A 21180-nucleotide genomic window follows, 5' to 3' on the forward strand; every position below is an offset into this window, starting at 1 on the left:
GGTGGGTAGGTCACATATGATGCGATGTTCCGGAAGGCCAAATCGTCGCTGCAGAGCAGCGAGGCGCGATCTTGCCGTGCTGGAACGTCGCAAGTGAGCGCACTCTATGCGGACCTTGTGCAACAGTGCAGCAAGATCCGGATAGTCCCTCAGAAAGCTCTGCACGACCAAGTTAAGAACATGTGCCAGACATGGGATGTGTGTGAGGTTGCCTAGGCCAAGAGCTGCCACCAGATTTCGGCCATTGTCACACACTACCAAGCCCGGCTGGAGATTCGCTGGCCCAAACCACACATCGCTCTCCAGCTTGATAGCATTCCAGAGCTCCTGCGCTGTGTGGCTTCGATTCCCCAAAGAAATTAATTTGAGTACAGCCTGTTGACGTTTGGCCACGGCTGTGCTCATATCGGTCGTAACAGGCTCCTGCTCTGCTGTTTCTGAGGAACTTGAGTAGGAGGAGGAGTCTATGTGTACAGACTGGAGTCCTGCAATCCGTGGCGTTGGAAGAACACGTACAGCGCCACTCTCCAGATCCGTACCCGGCTCCACAACATTGACCCAGTGGGCAGTGAGGGAAAGGTATCGTCCCTGTCCATGGTTACTGGTCCACGCATCGGTGGTCAGGTGGACCTTGCTACTAACGGCGTTTAGTAGCGCATGTTTTATTTTGCCCTCAACATGTTTCTGCAGGGCAGGGACGGCTCGCCTGCTGAAATAAAAGCGGCTGGGCACGTTGTATTGGGGGACTGCCAATGCCATTAAGTCCCGGAAGGTGTCAGTGTCCACCAGCCTGAATGACAGCATTTCAACTGCCAGAAGCTTGGCAATGCCAGCATTCAGAGACTGTGCTCGGGGATGGTTTGCCGAGTAAGGGCGCCTTTTATCCCATGCCTGTGCTACCGATGGCTGTGATGGATGGGAACGTGCTGCTATGGGTGGAATCTGACAGGGTCTCCGGACAACAGTGGCAGAGGTTCTTCCTTGGCGATCCTGTGAGGAAGCCGAACCAGCAGTGTGTGAGCTGGAGGAAGAGGGCCCAACACGAACTGAAGAGGTGGTAGGTGGTGCTGTACGTTGGCCTACGTCTTCAGGGTGTCTCTGCAACTCCAACTCGTGCTTGGTGCGCACATGTTTCCACATATTTGTGGTATTGAGGTTGCTGACATTTCTCCCTCTTTTGACTCTCTGATGACACAGCTTGCATTTGACAAAGCAAATGTCATCTGCAACTGTGTCAAAAAAGGACCACGCACTGCAACTCTTGTGAGCGCCCGGTTTGCCTTTGGAAGGAGGAATGCTCCTAACGGGTGCCAAAGTGGAGGGTACAGGCAACCAAGTCTTCCCCCTCCCTCTGCCTCCTGTTTTGGCCGGTAGGGGAATCTCTTCCTCCGAGCTGCTCCCACCACCTTCCTGTTGCTCACGCCATGATGGGTCAAGGACCTCATCATCTTCCCTCCCCTCTTCAAACAGCTGCTTCTCCGGGGTTGTCTCGCCAGCACCGTACGCACCAGAAAGTGGCAACTGAGTCTCGTCATCATCTGATGCGTACTGAGGTGTGCTGACCATAGGCACTGGCCCACTCGCCTCTTCAGATTCAGAGGGACAAAGAAGTTGCGCATCACTGCATACTCCCTCTTCTTCACATTCAGGAATGCTGCTTGGCTGGCCCCCTCTTTCCAAGCCAACAGATTCCGAGAACAGAAGTAGAGACTGTGATGGCTCCTGTCCATGTCTCTCTGACTGCCTGGGCACTTTGGCAGGTGGTGAAGAGACAGATGGTTGCTCTTCGGTGCTCTGACCCTGAGAGGATGCGGAAGTAATTGAAGTCGATGCGTTAGCTGCCATCCATCCGACAACGGCTTCAATTTGTTCCTCCCGCAGCAGTGGGGTACGTTGAGGTCCTACAAAGCTGCGCATAAAGGACTGTTGCCTGCTAAAACTGGGGGATGCTGATCCACTGGTGCCCGCAGCAGGCCCAGAATCCCCACGTCCTCTACCTGTAGAATCCCCACGTCCTCTCCCTGCAGAATCCCGTCCTCTCCCTGCTGAAACTCCACGCCCACGCCCACGCGCCTTACTCCCTGCCTTCTTCATCTTGCAAGACTGCTTAAGATAGGCAAAAAAGTACAAAGGGGGGCCTTAGTGTGCTTATTCCTGAACAGCTGGTTACAGGTACAAGAAACACTAATTTTATGAAGTGTGTGTGTGTGTGGACTAGACTTTAATAGGAGCTGATGTGGCCTACACAAGTTCAAAATGTAGTGTTTGGTGAACTTTTTTTGTGGTTTCTTTGTTGGAAACAAACTCAAAGTATGTGAACAAAGAATTGAAACTGATAGTATCACCAACTTTTTGGAGCTATTACAATGCAGGCAGGTAACCTACAATGCAAAAGATGAGGCTCCAAAAAAATTGGGTAATACTAATCTGGCTGCGCCGGCAGGGCACAAGCCAGAAAAAAAGGCTCCTCTATCTACTCCTATATAGTGTTTGCAACCAACCAATGTTGATGGATACGGATGGATGCACACTAATAGGAGAAGAAAAAATGAGCTGCACTCAAAGACAAATATGTGTGAGGCAGTGACGCACGTTGAGCGTCCTACAACCAGACGTAGCTGCAGGACACTCTACTCAGCGTGAGCTGCACTCACACACAGTCAGAGGCCTCTCAGACAGCCGTCAACAGTGCAGCTAAGTGGGCACTGGCACTGACAGGCTGCAGAAAGGCTCCGCTGTGTACTCCTTTATAGTGTTTGCAACCACCGTAGATGGAGACGGATGGATGCACACTAATAGAAGAAAAAATGAGCTGCACTCAAATAAAAATATGTGTGAGGCACTGACGCACGCTGAGCGTCCTACAGCCAGACGTAGCTGCAGGACACACTACTCAGCGTGAGCTGCACTCACACACAGTCAGAGACCTCTCAGACAGCCGTGAACAGTGCAGCAAAGTGGACACTAGCACTGAAAGGCTGCAGAAAGGCTCCGCTGTCTACTACTAGTGTTTGCGACCAACGTATATGGATACGGATGGAAGCACACTAGATTGAAATTATGTAAAAAATGCAGCTCAAAAAATAAAAGATGTATGAGGCAGCAGTGATCACACTGGGTGGCCTACAGCCTGACGTGGCTGCAGGACCCACTCCACAGCGTGAGCTGCACTCACACAGCCCTTGCAGACAGCTGTGGACACTGCTGCTAGGGCAAAGAAGGCTACAGTGGTGGTTTATGTAGCCTGGGTAAAGCACTAGATGTTTGGTGGAATCGCTATTTCTAACTGTCCCTCACAGTCTTCTACAGCAGCCTGTCCCTAACTGAATTCACAGCAGAGTGACCAGAAATGGCGGCTGCGGTGGCTTTTATAGTGCATCATGACATCATTTCGGCAGCCAATCACAGCCATGCCAATAGTTAACATGCCTACATGCCTAACAGGATGTGCCCACACTTCGGAGGATTCCCATTGGCTTAATCAAAGCAAGCAGGCTCATAGCATGATGGGAACTTCCTATTCCGATTCCGATTCCGGAATCCGATATGAAAAAAGTATCGGAATTAAGTATCGGAATTCCGATACCGCTAATATCGGCCGATACCCGATACTTGCGGTATCGGAATGCTCAACACTAGCTATTACTGAGGTCCACAGACAAAGACAGCAGGGCACATTTCATAGAAGTGTGTTGTACACTGCTTCTATTGTGCTCCATGCATGAGTAGACCTTTCTAAATCTTATTTTTTCAGTTGCTAAATGTGATAGAGCAAGGCATATGTCACCTTGTCATTTAATGGTGGTGACATTGTTCTGTCATTAGAGTTGCTGGCCAAGAAAAAAAAATATTTTGGCAGTTGCTACTCTGATTCAGCACGCCATATCTCACTTTTTGTCATTTAGTGGCGGTGAAATTCAGCTGTCTCTATAGCTCATGGAGATTAAAAAAAAATTATTTTGCTAAAGGCGATACAGCCCGCCATATCTCACCTTGTCATTTTGTCGAGGTAAAATTGTTCTGTGTGCAGAGCTGTTGCACAGTGAAAAAAAAAATTTGGGGCAGTTGCTATAGCATGATTCAGTGTGCCATATCTCACCTTGTCATTTATTGGCGGTGAACTTCAGCTTTGTGCAGAGCTGTTTTACAGTAAAAAAAAATATTTTTTGCTGTTGCTAACGTGATTCAGCACGCCATATCTCACCTTGTCATTTAGTGGCTGTGAAATTCAGCTTTGTGCACAGCTAATGCAAAGTAAAAAAATAATTTTTGGTGGTTACAAACGTGATATAGCATGCCATTGTTAGGAGCATATCTTCTGGGTTATAAAGGCCTCATCCACACTAAAAAAAAATTTCTTCTGTTACTAACGTGATACAGTAAGGAGATCTCAGTTTGAAATTGTTTGGAGCATATCTTCTTTATCATACAGGCCTCATCCACACTAAAATGAATTTCTTCTGTTACTAACATTCTACAGGAGGGGAGATTTCAGTTTGAAATTGTTTGGAGCATATCTTTGTCATACAGGCCTCATCCACACTCAAACAATTAATTCTTCTGTTACTAGCGTCATACAGTAGGGGATATCTCAGTTTGAAATAGTTTGGAGCATCAAGTCTGTTATACAGGCCTCATCCACACAAAAAATTTCTTTTGTTTCTACTGTAATACAGTAGGGGAGATCTCATTTTTAAATTGTTTGGATCATATCTTATTTGTCATACAGGCTTCATCGACACTCAAACGATTCTTTCTTCTATTACTAACATCATTCAGTAGAGGAAATTGTTTGTAGTTTATAGTCTGTTATACAATCCTCATCCACCCAAAAAAAACCAAATCTCTTCTGTTACTAATTTTCTACAGTTGGAGAGATCTCAGTTTGAAATTGTTTGGAGCATATCTTCTTTGTCATACAGGCTTCATCCATGCTCAATTATTTCTTCTGTTGCTATCATTCTACAGTAGGGTAGATCTCAGTTTGAAATTGTTTGAAGCATCTAGTCTATGCAATACAGGCCTCATCCACGCAAAAAAAAAATTTTCTTCTGTTACTATCGTTCTATAATAGGGGAGATCTCAGTTTGAAATTGTTTGGAGCATATCTTCTTTATCATACAGGCCTCATCCACACAGAAACTGTTCTTTCCTCTGTGACTAATGCAATGCAGCATGCCATATTTCACCTTGTCATTTAGTGCTGCTGAAATTCAACTATGTGCAGAGCTAGTGCAAAGTAATAAATCTAGTTTTTTGCTGCTAATATTATGCTCCTACCACACTATCTGATCAACATGACTGGGAAAAAGCAGGGTCGTGGTGGAAGGGGGATCAGGCTTGGTGTTCAAGGTGTACGTAGGGTAGGTGCTAATATTTGTGAAAGCAATAGTGAAACAACGTCACGTCCTATACAAAGACAACTGACAACTTTTGCTACTGGACGGGCTACTCCACTTCCACACTTTGGCAGATGCACAGTGGTATGCCTTGCTGATGAGGCCCAGAAAGAGCATGCCCTCTAGTGGATGACAGGCGCAACTTCAAGTGGCCTCTCCTCTTCCTCCCTCAACATCAAACCCACATAGGTGGTACCCCAATTACTCTTGCTTCCTCCCACGTCACAACTCTCCAATCTCCCAACTGACTGTAGGGAATCACAGATGGGTGAGTTTGCATAGCTGTTCACACATTCTATGCTATGGGCTTCAGAAGTGTACGCCAACACTTGACAGAGTCAAGAGGAGGAAATCATCTACACGATGCCCAAAATTATTTTAGCTTGGATCCAGAGCAGGACAAAGTAGGGTCCACACAGCATCCTGACCCTCATCACCAGAAGTTAACTCTCCGAGGGAAGGTGATCCTGATGAGACTCAGATATCTGAGGCTCACGCGGACTGTACTGTGCTGTCAGGGCAGGAAAAGGAGAAGGGTCACTCTCAGGGCGATGAATGTGATAACACAGAGGATGATGATAAGGTGGTAGATCCCAATTGGTGTGAGCACAGAGTCATGCAGCTGAGTAGGCCATGTGAGGAGGTGGAGGAGGAGGAAGATGAGGAGGTTAAGTTGCGCTTTACAATGCAGACAAATACTGATGCAGCCACAACGAGCATTGCATCCTCAGCCACAACTGTGCCTGTGGCCAGCAGCATTCGCGGGTCTTCAGCTCACAGGGGTGGCAAGGGTTTCCTAGCCTGGGCCATTTTTGACACTGCAAAAGATGAGCCAACTTACGTTAACTGCCACCTTTGCAAAAAAAACTGAATAGAGGGAAAAAGTGCAATAATTTGACTACTACATTCATGAACTTTCACATGCACAATCAACATGCGTCACTCTGGAAATCTGACTGCGCTAAAATGTGGACTTCAACAACCATCAGCCGCCTGTGTCAATTGCATCTGCTGCTTCTTCCTCCTTCTCTGTTACTGTGACAAGTATGGCGACTCAGGTCTCCAACCGCAGAACCTCGGGTTCTTTACCTCCTCCAGTCTGGTTGAGTGAGAGCCCATCAGCTGTAATGGAAGCGAATATGCCTGCTGTTTTTGACTGATCTCAGGGAACGAGAACACCACAACTTTATCAATCCACTGTAACATCTCCACCTGCACCTCCCTCACAGTCCAGCAGTTTGTCCGGTTAACCATACTCCGCCCCCTCTCAGCACTGCAGCCAGCCCACGGTCCCACAGTTGAGGTCACGTAAAAGATTGTTTCTTCCTACACGACAAAGCTAAGAGGTTGAACTCCACCATCTCCAATCTGTTGGCCATGGAAATTCTGCCTTTCCGACTGGTAGATACAGATGGTTTCCGAAATCTGATGGCTGTCGTAGCCCCCCTGTAAAAGTTGCCCAGTCCCCATTACATCTCTAAGAAAGCTGTGCCTGCACTACACCAGCATGTTGCAGACAACATCACCCGTTCCCTAAGTCTATGTCTGCCAGGGCCATTTCACTATAGACACTTGGATGAGTAAGCATGGCCAAGGGTATCACATCTTACTGATTGGGCACTGGGTGACTCTGGTGGCTGTGGATGCAGGTGAGGAAGGTGCTGCTTCACAAGTCTTGGAATCCCCAAGGCTTTCCAGATAAACCTCTGTATTTCACATTTCCTCCACTGCTTCTGCCTTCTCCACCTCCTCTAGGGCCTCCATCTGCACCCTCAACCTCCGCCTTAATGAGATACGAGTTCCAACAGTGCAGAGCGAATCCCCACCACCTCTGTACTGCGTAGCCAGGATTCTCCGAAATTAGGCAGTGATAAAATTAATATACCTTGAGATTGCAGTCATACAGGTGAAGAGTTGTGGACAGCTCTCCAGGCCAAGTTTCATCAATGGCTGTCTCAGCTCAACCTGCATTCAAGGAAGGCCGTGTCCGATAATGGTGCAAACCTGATGGTGACTCTGTGCTGAAGCAAGCCCACACACGTGCCTTGCATGGCTCACGTCCTCAATTTGGTGGTACAGAATTTTCTCTACCACTATCCTGGCCTGTGTAAGCTGCTGCAGAAAGCACAGAAGCTGTGTGCTCATATCTGCTGTTCGCACCCCTCAAGTCATCGATTTGCATTGATAGGCATCTTTGTCCATGCCAGTTAACAGATTGATATGCAATGTGCAGACACTGTGGAATTCCACTCTACACATGATGCAGTTACTATGGCAGCAGCAATGAGCCTTGATGCAGAATGTCATGTCATATAGCCTGGGTCAATGCAGTACAGGTGTGGTGCATATCACGTTTAAGGAGTGGGCACAGATTAACGACCTATGCACCCTTCTGCACAGTTTCGAAATGGCTATTAAGATAGTTAGCACTGACAATTCCATCATCAGAATCACTATTCCGGTCATCTACATGCTGGAGCAGATTTTGAATAGCTTGTGGAAGGAGGTGGTGGTCCCAGAGGAAGTGGAGGAAGCAGAGGAGGATGCAGATGGAATAACATTGTCTCAAAGTTCCAGACTGTTGTCACACAGGTGGGTGCCAAAGGAGGGTGGATTACTGTGATCGAGTAGGGCTGGTGATACCAGACAAATGACTAATGAAGGTGCAAGAGCCGAGGAACAAATGGAGGAGGAAAAGGTGATGGGCGAGCAACTGTCAGGAGATGAAGAGGAAAATCATCTCATCTCTGTTGTTCTTGGTTGGCAGGAGGGGACAGAAGAAACAAGCATCAGTGTTACCCAGTCACCAACACTCCATGGGCTTGGATCTCATGGAAGAGCCCGACATATGAGTGCCTTCTTGGTGCACTATCTGCAACATGATGCCTGTATAGTTATGATTCATAATATTGCTGACTACTGGGTTGCTACTCTGTTAGATCCATGTTATAAGAGTAAATTTTACCAGCTGCTTCCCGCCCTGGACCCACGAATGCTGGGTTTTCAAAACACGCTTTCACACAATCTTAAGAGAGGCTTTAACCAAGAAAGCACACAGTGTGTATCGCAGCTCTAGACTTCCAACCTGCAGCATGTCAATTTGTCAACCCCAAAACATTAGCAGTAGCAGCAGTAGTGTAAGTGGCTGAAGCAATTTTTGTGAGTCCTTTGACACATTTTTTAGACCAGCTCATGCACCAGCACAATAGAGTCCAAGTCAGACATTGGAGTCCATTGGTGAACGAATGGAGAGGATGGTGCAGGAGTATCTAGAACTGAATATCAATACCATCAGGGATGGTTTGGACCCTTTCACACTGTTTTTTAAAAAATGGATGAGTTGCCTGAGCTCGCATTTCATGCATTGGAGGTTTTATCATGCCCAGCAGCCAGCATCCTCTCAGAACGCGTCTTTAGCACTGCTGGGTTGGCTGTAGTGGAAGATATGTCAGTCTCTATTATACTATTTCTACTCTCATGAAATTTATGACACTTTGTTGGTGTCTCCAAATAATTTTTGGAAATGTGTACACCCCAGGTTGGGTGTCCATCTGCTAGGTTGGCTGTCATGGAAAAGATGTCGCTCCCCATTATACTATTTCTATTGTGGTGAAACTGATGCCACTTTGTTGGTGTTTCCAACTAATTTTTGGAAATGTGTACACTCCAGGTTGGGTGTCCATGTGCTAAATTGGCTGTCATAGAAAAGATGTCGCTCCTAGAGATGAGCGACTTTGCCTTTTTTCGGGTCGAGTTGGGTTTCATGAAACCCGACTTTCTCAAAAGTCGGGTCGAACAAAATCGGCCGATTATCGTGAAAAGTCGAAGGCCGACTGAAACACGAAACCCAATGCAAGTCAATGGGGAGCCAAGGTCGGCAGGGAGTGGAGGACAGGAAACACACCTACAGTGCCCATTTTAGTGCCAAAAACATCAATTCTTATTACTTAAGTTTGTCAACCTTAATTTACTTCATAAAAATAGTTAGGCATTGAAAACTGGGGGTTATTTGGCTAAAGTTGTCGGGGGGTAGGGCTGGCTTCAGATTTTCGTGGGCCCTGGGCCAAATAGTGTTACTGGGCTCTTTTAACACATGCCACAATTCATGATCCTCTGATACGGCAGAGAAGTAGCGGTATAGTACAATGAAAAATACTTTACTTCTTACATCTCTTGACTGATATCCATTTTAAATTCTCCAATAGCTCCTAAAACGGACAGTATATTACTCCATACAGTATTATGGCCATCGCATAGTGCACTATACAGAGTAATGAGGCCCATATATTTCTCCATACAGAATCATTGGTCCCATATAATGTTTGAAAAAGTATATGACGAGCTCCACATAATGCTACAGTATATGTTGGTCCCCATGGATGAAGCTCCACTGTGCTATGGGCCCAAATAATGCTCCATATATAATGGGCCCCATTTCTAATGCTCTAGTGCATAATGGGCCCTGTAAATGCTGCTCCAGTGTCTGATGTCCACCTTTGGAATGCTCCAGTGTATGGTGGGCCTCATATATCATTCTCCAGAGTATAGTGCTCTCCAAAAATAGCTGTCCCAACATTGAAAACAATTAAATAAGTCTCCTCACTAGGGAATCCCTGTACTAGTCTGGAATCCTTGTCGTCCCCATCTTCCATCTTACTGCACTTGGACTGTTTAGGCAGAGGGCGTACAAACGTGATGTCATCGCGCTCTCTGACCAGAATGTCACTGTCAGGAAACGCGGAAGATGTCACGGCGGTGGAGCAGGGAGAGGTAAGTATTTCAGCTTTGCAAGTGCTGTGATCCTGAGCAAGCAGGGGGCCCACTTGCTGGCGACGGCACTGGCACAGGGCCCCTCATAGTATGGCGGTGTGTCTGATGGCGGGTGGGCCCTCCCCCTCCCACCGACAGAGACACTTTTGTGTACTATGAGGGGCCCTGTGCCAGTGCCGTCGCTCATGAGTATGCCCCCCCACCTGCTCAAGGAACCTGCACTTTCATCTGCACCCTCCTCTTTGTCACTGTGTAAGGTGGTATAGTATGCGGGAAGGGGAACCTGAGTTTCATCAGGGTCAGATTCTGGCTGTGGAGAGTGCGAGGGGAATGTAGTGGTCTGGGCCAATGTACCAGCAGAATCATCTAGCAGTGTCTGGGCATCAGTGCACTTGTGGCGCCCCCAGGCGTACGGCCGCCACAGTGGCATTACCTTCCTCCTAGGGAGTGTGATGTCATGCTTGTGAGCAACAAAGGATCTCTCTAGCAGTTAAACCAACACACAACACAGTTCCCACTCCAGGCCAGCAGGGAGACCTTTGAACCTGACTGCTGAGGAGCTGCTCTCTGTGGTCGGGTTTAGGTAAGTTAGGGCAGTCTGTGAAGGGAAGGGGAAGTGTGTGTTAAGGCTCACTCCTAGCTGGAGCGCATGGTCGGGATTCCGGTCTCCAAGTTTGTAGGGACACTGACGGTCCTGCAGCACAAACCGGAGGAAGTAGCAGCTATAAATGCTCTGTTCCCAACTAAGGCTCGGAGACCCCAGCAGCGACGTGTGTGAGCCAGAGGGAAAAGGCTATGGCTGCCTGCCATATGAGAAAGTTCCAAAAGAGAGTCAACAGGGGGAACATCAGTGAACTCAGTACTGCGAGTACCTCAGATAAGCGCTAGAATGGAGACCACACTACCTATCTGCAGAGAGAGAATTCCAAATTTGCTTCCAGGCTGACCAACTCCTTCTCCATCTGTACTCTGGGTCCTGGATGGCACTTACCAAGTACAGGTAAAGGAACTGCACGACTGTGTCTGTCATCTTTCTCCTGCGCCTGGCACATGGCTCTGCTACATCCTGCGCTGCACACCATCAACCAACTCTTTCATCTGCCCTGCAACTACGGCCCTACCTGTGCAGGGCTTCTAAATCTTAGCTGCACCACAACATCTGTCCCAGAGAAGCGACACTGCAGCGCTGGTCAATCTGATCAGAAACCACAGGTGGCGTCACATATCATTCACCTAAAAACGTTATTCACCCCTTTGCATGGACGCCCAGGGCCACGGAACGGGTCATCATCACCACCAATGTGACACATCCCTCTGAGACAACGGCCCGGTACCGATTAACCCCACTGCCCTGACTGGCAACCCACACTCCATGTCAGATTCATCTTGGACTAGGGAATTCACGATTTGACTTGATAACCCAGGCATGGTATGATAGAAAGAGCTACATGGACTAATGTGAAGTGTGGCCTGCTACATCATTCACTTTTGGTGGGGGTGAAGGACACAAGGAAAGGGGTTCTTCCTGACCAGGAGCCAGCACTTGACGACTCAGTGCTTGCATTTTTTGAAACTTCAGAAGAGGAGGGCATATTTGCTGGAGTCTGTTTTGGCAATGTAAGTCAAAACCAGTTCCTGATGCTCCGGCTTTAAAAGCGGTTAACTTACTCCCAGAAAAGGTAGCCTTCCAGGTGTTCCGGAGCCAGACCATGACGCAGGCTCAACACCTCCTGCCTTAGCTGCTATTGTGCTTTTGCCACTACCAGCAGATGCACCACCACCATCAACACCAGCTGGCCCCCCCATGCCCAAGTCCGCGGCCTCTTCCACCAAACTTCAAAATGTTGCAGAAAATGAACCCAAAATAACATCAGATATATGGTACTGTATCAAAAGCGTACAGCTCTATACAGTCAAAGGATGATTGTCAATCTCCATATATATACCATCAGTCACACAGAGACCCTCACAGGCTCAGTATGGATTAGACAAGAATATAAAAAGTAGAAAAAGTGTACAGTATCATCAGATAGCAGGTATATATAGTATAGTTTAAACATTCTAAATCTCCGTAGATATTTCAGGAGGCAGACACAGACGTTCTCAGGCTCAGTATGGATTACAACGCAATATAAAAAGCCGTAAAACGGTAATCGATCTGAAGAGTACAGCTGTACACAGTGTAGGGGTCATTGTTGTTAATATCAGTATTTATTGCCACAGTAAGAAAATAACTATCACTTGGTCAGTTTGGATTAAACCAGAATATAAAAAGCAGTAAATGGGTAATGTATCACAAGCGTAGAACTGTATACACTAGTGTTGGGGTAATTTTTAAATGTACATCTAAATTGCAGGAGTAACCCACAGACTGTCACACGCTCAGGATGGATCACACCACAATATAACAAGAAGATCCGCAAGAAATAATCACACATGTGGGACAATGTTCCAGGTATCAATGATACACTTAGAGTGATGGGTGGAGGAGGACTTCCTGGCAGAAAGGGTACAGTGTTGTGAGTTCATTTTTCCCTTCACCATTGAGGTCTGATGAACTCCCTCCTCTCGTGAAGGAAGGTAGTGAGGCTGATTACCAAACACATGGGCAGCTAGATGATGACTGGGTGGCTGGAATTGAGGACTGGATATAAGGCTGCCGACACCCTTCTTCCTGGCTGGTGATTTTCCTGCTGGATTCTTGGAGACCAGTCTGATTCCTGCATCTCAAAGCTAAGTTTTCTGCTCTTCTTTGTACTCTTCAGTTTTGTTTTTTGTTTTGCCTTGTTTTTTGGGAGTTCTGCCATCCCCGGCCGGGGGTGAGCTGAACTCCATTTTTGTCTCTGATCTGTTGATATTTTGCTCTGTCTTCAGAATATACCTGAGTGCTGATATAATCTTTTGAAGCCTAGCGACTTCAGGGCCTGTTTTTCCTATCAGTCGGTTGGCTCATTTTGATAGGGTTTTTGCGGATGGCAGACAGCAGCTTTCCTATCCTGTTCTATGTAGTTAGCTTGGACCCCATCATTTGCTCAACTTATCTTTCTATCTGTGTTAGTGTTTTCATCTTGCTTCACCGTCATTATATGTTGGGGGCTGCCTTTTGCGTTGGGGTCTGCTCTGGGGCAGTTTAGTTTTTCCCCTTTCTGTCTTTAGGCTATATAGTTCTCGGGCTGTGATCGAGGGGTCTAGGGCACCGTAGGAACCCCCCACGGCTACTGCTAGTTGTTGTGGATAGGTTCAGGGGTCTGCAATCCGATAGCTGCCAACCTCTCTGGTTTTTCTGGACTTAGCTGGTATTTTGTTTCTTCCTCCTTCGGTGATTCATCATAACAGTACAGTATCATCAGATATCAGGTATATATAGCATAGTTTAAACATTACAAATGTACGTCTATATATTCAGGAGTAGTGTTGAGCCACCCCGCTAGTGTTCCAGTTCGTTTTGGTTCGTCTAACACGAGGCAAATTCGTCGAATGTTTGTCGAACGTTCGACAAACAACGTCGAACACCATTGAAAACAATGGCAGGCAAACACAAACACATACAAACACATAGAAAACAATTACAAAACACCTTAAAAGGTGTCCCAAAGCAGACAAAATGCTCAGAATACAAAAATAACATATGGAAAACGGCAACTACATATAGAAAAGAGGTGGAGGAGTAAAAGGAGGAGGAAGAGACAGATATAGGCATGTCATGCCCTTATGAAGTCAAGGAAGGCTGGAATAAAAAGGTAAGGGTGGTTTCACATTAGCGCTTTTTAAGCGCACGCACGGCCGGGGGTAGCTCCGCTCCCGAGCCGGCTCTCTGCCCGGCGTGCCCGCCCCTTGCTTGTAGCGCCGCCTCCTAGCGCACAGCGGCGCCTGCGATCGGCGCACCCTATCTTTAGCATAGGGTGCGCAGATCGTGCGCAGGCCGTGCGCTAGTTGCGCTTTGACCTGCACTGCGCACTTTTGACGGTGCGCCATGCACGCCAAAATCAAACTTTTCGGATTTTGGCGCGCACGGCGCACCGTCAAAAGTGCGCAGCGCAGGTCAAAGCGCAACTAGCGCACGGCCTGCGCACGATCTGCGCACCCCATGCTAAAGATAGGGTGCGCCGATCGCAGGCACCGCTGTGCGCTAGGAGGCGGCGCTACATGCAAGGGGCGGGCACGCCGGGCAGAGAGCCGGCTCGGGGGCGGAGCTACCCCCGGCCGTGCGTGCGCTTAAAAAGCGCTAATGTGAAACCACCCAAAAATACCAAAAACCAGTAAAAATCTGAAATCGAAGATGATCATATACCGTCGGACTTCCCACCATAAATTAGGCCAATTGCCGATCGGGCGGCATTATTCCCACGAACCTCCGAACATCGTCCATGAAGGCAAAGTGTTTGGTTTCTGGGGGCAGTATGGTTGCATAGCTGAACCTTAAAGGAATGTCCAGAAGGGCACCACCAGGAGTGGAGCCTGCGGCTTAATTCGACTCCACCCGGGAAACCTTAACCATGCCAGCTACAGATTGCAAGCTTTGTCAATTCTGTGGGTGGTGGTGGATGTCCATTTTTAGTTGTGCTAGCGATTTGTCAGCTTAATTCCGTTATCAAAAGAGACTCCGGCATGCCCCCGCGGTACGCGTCAAGCTTACTAGAGGGAATCCTTATGGATAAGATATTTTTTGGACTTACTGTGCGCTGCTTGACAAAGTTCAGTAGTACAAGATGATAGGTTTTAACTGTTTAATTCCCAACGCGTTTCGAAGTTTCTATTACTTCTTCCTCAGGGGATGACATGAAGTGAACAGATACAGCCATCTCCAGTTATATACATACAATATTTGAAATTGGGCGCCAAAAGCACATGTGATAGTGGGACAAATGTCAGAGTTCAAGGGTTAAAACAGCGCAGAGTGTATAAATCCATTTGTAATCAGATTAAATGCTTTTTCTTATTGCAGGAAAGACATTATATTAAATGGAAGAGGAGAAAAAGGAAACCTGAAGAAAAAATGAAAAAAAGAAAAAAAGAAATGAAAAAGGGGGAGTACCGAACCGGTGGAAAAAGAGAAAAAAAGAAAAAAAAAGTCGGGAGTCAAAACCACTATACTGGAGGAACTATTTATGTATATATAAAGAATTAAAAATTGTTTATTGAAATAAAAGTATTGTAGGTCCCTTCCTGATACATGGTACTAATAGATCCTTTTAGATATCTGTTCAGAATCTCCACCATAATTTATTTTTGACAATTCATTTATTTTTTATTCTCATATTTTTAATCTCACAGTTTTTAATTTCACACATACAATTTTTATACACATGTATATATATACACATTTTTAAATTCCTTTTATTTCAATAAACATTTTTTAATTCTTTATATATACATAAATAGTTCCTTTCCAAGCGTTTCTTCCTCCAGTATAGTGGTTTTGACTCCCGACTTTGAGTTTTTTTTCTCTTTTTCCACCGGTTCGGTACTCCCCCTTTTTCATTTCTTTTTTTTCTTCAGGTTTCCTTTTTCTCCTCTTCCATTTAATATAATGTCTTTCCTGCAATAAGAAAAATAAGAAAAAGCATTTAATCTGATTACAAATGGATTTATACACTCTGCGCTGTTTTAACCCTTGAACTCTGACATTTGTCCCACTATCACATGTGCTTTTGGCGCCCAATTTCAAATATTGTATGTATATAACTGGAGATGGCTGTATCTGTTCACTTCATGTCATCCCCTGAGGAAGTAGTAATAGAAACTTCGAAACGCGTTGGAAATTAAACAGTTAAAACCTATCATCTTGTACTACTGAACTTTGTCAAGCAGCGCACAGTAAGTCCGAAAAATATCTTATCCATAAGGATTCACATTGGCGGTCACGGAGTGGACCTTCGGGCGTGCAGCAGCTGACAGTCGATTTATGCGCTTTTATCTCCCCTGGAAAAGGTGAGTAAATTTCTTATCATTTTATCCCTAACACCACCCGGATAAGACCCTATTGCGCTTTCTCATTTCCTCAGCCTCTCATATATTGAAGCTTACTAGAGGGACACGCGAGGCTCTGGCACACGAGATCGATCAATAACAGGTCTGTCATGCCCTTACATGTCTGGGGCTGCATGCGCGCTACACTGAAAGGTCCAGATAACCCGCTGAACCCCGTTAGTGATGGGGATCTGGGATTCCAATTCTTCCCCGCGAACGAGGATTTCCCAGTAAGTGCAGGTCAACCGGAATGCCGGAATTAGGCCTAACCGGCATTCCAGAAAAAATGAAAAAATTAAGTGTCCAAACCACAGGTACTGTGGAGCCCAGCTTGCTTAACAGCTGGGCTCCTATGCTGAGTAGCACGCAGTTCTTACATAAACAGGCGGCATAGCTTGGTTCACGGGTGGGCAACTCTGCTGAGTAGCAGACAGTGCTTACCTAAACAGGCGGCATAGCTAGGTTCACAGGTGGGCTCCTCTGCTGAGCAGTAGACACCGGTACTAGTCCCAAAGTATTCACTGTGCTAAATGGAGTTAAAAAATGGTTCTTACATAAACAGGCGGCACAGCTTGGTTCTCGGGTGGGCTCCTCTGATGAGTAGCAGACACAGTTACTAGGCCCAAAGTATTAACTGTGCTAAATGCAGTCAAAAACTGGTTCTTTCATAAACAGGTGGCATAGCTAGGTTCACTGGTGGGCTCCTCTGCTGAGTAGCAGACAGTGCTACAAGGCCCAAAAAGATTTTCTGGTCAAGATGCGGAAAAATATAATTAGAAACACACAAGGTGTAGCTCCTTGACAGGTGTACTACACCGCTTGCTACCACACACCGCTACTATGCCATGAAACAGTGTATTAACATTGAAAACCATTATTAATGTGAAAATGAAGTTACGCTTTTGGTCAACGAATCGTTCTCGAACGGAACCTCGAACAGCCGAATTTTAAGCAAAGTGTTCGAGTTCGACGAACGGCTCGAACACCGCCCAAAACAGCTGGAATTTTAACTTGGCGAACAGGTTGACTCGAACACCACTCATCTCTAATCAGGAGGCAGACTCAGACGTTCCCAGGCCCAGTATGGATTCGACAAGATTGTAGAAAGTTGAGAAAGGGTACAGTATCACCGGATAAGGCTGGTTTCACATTCGCGCTTTTTAAGCGCACGCACGGCCGGGGGTAGCTCCGCCCCCGAGCCGGCTCTCTGCCCGGCGTGCCCGCCCCTTCCTTGTAGCGCCGCCTCCTAGCGCACAGCGGTGCCTGCGATCGGCGCACCCTATCTTTAGCATAGGGTGCGCAGATCGTGCGCAGGCCGTGCGCTAGTTGCGCTTTGACCTGCGCTGCGCACTTTTGACGGTGCGCCGTGCGCGCCAAAATCCGAAAAGTTTGATTTTGGCGCGCACGGCCCACCGTCAAAAGTGCGCAGCGCAGGTCAAAGCGCAACTAGCGCATGGCCTGCGCGCGATCTGCGCACCCTATGCTAAAGATAGGGTGCGCCGATCGCAGGCGCCGCTGTGCGCTAGGAGGCGGCGCTACAAGGAAGGGGCGGGCACGCCGGGCAGAGAGCCGGCTCGGGGGCGGAGCTACCCCCGGCTGTGCGTGCGCTTAAAAAGCGCGAATGTGAAACCAGCCTAAGAGGTATATATGTAGCATAGTTTACACATGAAAAACCTATGTCTATATATCAGGAGGCAGACTTAGAGGGTCTCAGGCCCAGTATGGATTTGACGTGATTGTACAAAGTTGAGAAAGGGTACAGTATCACCAGATAACAGGTATATATAGCATAGTTTAAACATTAAAAATTAAACATTAAAAATCTGCGTGTATATTTCCGGAGTCCGACAAAGACACTCACAGCCTCAGTATGGATTAGACTACAATCTAAAAAGTAGAAAAAGGGTTATGCATTCGAAGCATACACCACTATACACTGTTGGGGTATTTTTTCAATCTTCATATATATTTCAGTCTCAGTAAGACAGTCCAGATTCTCCGCAAGAGGAAACGAGATGGATACAAGTACAGACGGAAAGTCGACTGATTGCAGAAATTTTGGAATTACTAATCACGGTAAAAACTCCCGGGAGAATTCTCAGAGGTGATGCTGACCCTCAATTACTTTGTCTGTGGAGACAGCGAAAACAGTTCTTGTGAAGAAAGGTTTGCTGTATCGCAGTACCGTGGAGCCCATCACCGTTACTCATCTCCATCAAATTCTCCTTCATGTCTGTTGCCTGTAGCAGTGGGCCTCCAAGACTGGCAGCCCTCCACTTCTTTTGTGTCAACTGCCCGAGATACTGTCTTACATTTGTCTGAGAATAATAGTGTACGAACATGATATTTGTGCCTTCTGAGTGTGGCTGAGCATAAAAGCAGGTTGAGCTGTTGCATGTGGTATCAGGGCTCCCAGCACAGCAGGACTACACCGATGCCTCACCCACCTCATCTTAATTTGAAGTTCAATTCAAAGCTGTAAATGTTGGCCCAGACCCTGATACCTCATGCCTGGTTGACTGCTGCTGTGTAGAGATGGGCGGACCCTTGGATGTTCGGGTTCGGTCGAACAGTTACAAAAAGTTCTGTACCCAGACCCGAACCTGAACCCGTATCCTACTCACGTGAATGGGGGGGCCCGAACATCCAGTGTTTGCCACGCTGGCATGTGCATGACAGAGCAGCAAACACCACTTCTGATCAGCGGTGAAATTGTACCCGCTGGTCAGAGAGCTGCTGTTTCCACGCTGTCAAAAGACAGTGTGAGTGCTCAGCTGTGATTGGAGGTACAAAGTTTACCTCCAGTCACTTGTGTCAGCTGATGGGACTACTGATCCCATCATCCACCACCTGTTGTCACTAATAACAGTGAGAGCAGGAGCGGCGGATGGAAGTATTCATCAGCCGCTCCTGCATTGTAAATACATCATTTAAAAAAAAAGTGGCATGGGGTTCCCCTCTACTTTTTGATCGCTGATTTTTGGGAGACAGTATGAACAAAGCCCATCAATTCAGGAATTGCTTTCTGTTTTCTTATGCCATTACGCGTGTGGTAAACTTAATAAGGCAGCTTTATTGTTCAGGTCAGTACGAATAAAGTGATTCCACATTTATACAGTTTTTTTATGTTTTGACACTTTTACACAGTAAAAACTGTTTTGTAGAAAAAATGAATTATTTTTGAATCACTGTATTCTGAGAGCTATAACTTTTTATTTTTCCACTGATGGAGCTGTATGGCGGCTTGCTTTTTGCGGGACAAAATGACATTCCTCTTTTTGAACGTGTTTTATTCCACATTTTGTTCAGCGGTGTGATGAAAAAGCATGTTTCTTTCTCCCGTTTTTTTTTTCCTACGGTGTTCACTGAAGAGATTAACTAGTGGGACCGTTTAATGGGGCAGGTAGTCACGGATGTGGCGATACTAAACGTGTACTTTTTGTTTATTTTTATTTTTTTACATAAAAATAAAAATTTATCAGTACAATATGTCTTATTTTTTAATTATGTTCTTATTTTTTTTTTTAAATATTTAAATTTTTTTTTTTTTTACTTTTTTTACTTTGTGCCACTATATGACTTTAACTTTCAGCAGCCTGATTACAGCTATAAGCCATTGCAATGCACAAGCACTGCAATGGATTATAACTCTCAGGGCTGCACTGACAAGTCCCTGAGACTGTGCTCTGCGCATGGTCTAAGAAGCTTGCCGTTGCCTGGTGATCTGAATGTTATCATGATGACGTGGCATGGGCGCTGATCAGAGGGCACTATTTAGGGGGTTAAAGTGTCGGGTGCAGTGCAGGCACAGCTCCTGCACTGAGTGCAGGGTAATCACACGCGCACAGCCTCTGTAAGCGCAAAATCACCAGGATGTAGTCAGTACGTCTAAGGTCGGTAAGTGCCAACCAACCAAGATGTACTTAGTATGTCCAATGTTGGGGAGGGATTAAGGCTGCATTCACAAATCCTGATGAAAGTGTTTGCAGACCGATTTTTTTTTATCATACAACACCCAGAGCCCTTGAGTGTGTCCTATTCCGATCCTGATAACTTGGTCGGAATCGGCTATGAGTTTAATGGATCTCACACCTTGATCCATTTTTTTAGCAGATGTGTGTGAAGTGATGGCCGGGGGACCACCACAATGCACTGAGACTACGGTACACAAGATGAGGTGCAAACAACAAAGGGTTAATTTATTTACAGGCAAGGAATGCAGTGTTAGGAAAGTGTAAACAGAGGTATGCAATGACGTAAAACAATTTACAAAAGTGATATTCTCTAGCTGGGCCGTACAAATGGCACGTTGCATCAACTATTACAGATCAGTGTATTCTTTCAAAAGGCAAACAATGCAATAAAGTACAGTATGCTGCTACTCTAACTATAGCCTGACTGGCCGTTGCTACTTCGGCCGCATGGCTACTGCGCTCTGTCTATTGCAGCCTATCCTAAGCCCTAAACATGTGCTCACATGGGGTTAACACTCACGGTAAAGTTGGTGTCTCAGTTCCTTCCTGGGGACCCCCTGCAGTTCTCTGCAAGATGATGCGATGTCCTCCCTGGAAGCTCTGTGCAACGTGGTCTTGTCTTTGTGTGATGATTCTGAACCTGTTCCTAGAAACGGTGAAAACCACCTTCGTTAACCCCACAGGTTTAGTCAGTTCTAAGCGGCATGTTTTTCTCCTCAGGTCAGTCTTCTGCAGACTCCCAGCTCCAAACACTCACTGGGAAAACAGCCCCGCCCCTCTCCATAGCTGGAAGAGCAAACTAAAGCAGTCTTTTGAAGGGTAGAATCGATTGTACCATCGCATCAGCCAAGGGGGTGCTGTCTCTTAAAGGGACAGCGTGTCTCTGCTGTCCATAGCAATGTCAGCCCCTTTCATGTGAATAGATTAATTCTCCTGAATGGGTCTGTTTTCCGTCTGATACAATATTGGGCAGCACAAGGACATTTCACACAGATGTATGATTGCTCTCTTAGAGAGGATCTGCCACAAGGTCAAAAGTTGCCAGGTTTTCCCTCGTATTTTGTTCT

At 46.5% G+C, this 21180-nt stretch overlaps 1 long non-coding RNA gene across 1 annotated transcript in view; it reads right to left on the minus strand.

Moving 5' to 3' along the window:
* The window catches only part of LOC141095930 (uncharacterized), a 73893-nt gene extending 52953 nt beyond the window's left edge, over positions 1–20940 (minus strand). Inside the window, exon 1 of the long non-coding RNA XR_012233510.1 lies at positions 20634–20940. This is a non-coding gene — a long non-coding RNA (uncharacterized lncRNA). The remainder of the gene's footprint in view (positions 1–20633) is intronic.
* Between the last annotated feature and the right edge of the window lie 240 nt (positions 20941–21180).

The sequence above is a fragment of the Dendrobates tinctorius genome, unplaced genomic scaffold (genome assembly GCF_039654945.1).
Source record: "Dendrobates tinctorius isolate UK_male_01 unplaced genomic scaffold, ASM3965494v1 ptg000070l, whole genome shotgun sequence".
Lineage (NCBI taxonomy): Eukaryota > Metazoa > Chordata > Amphibia > Anura > Dendrobatidae > Dendrobates > Dendrobates tinctorius.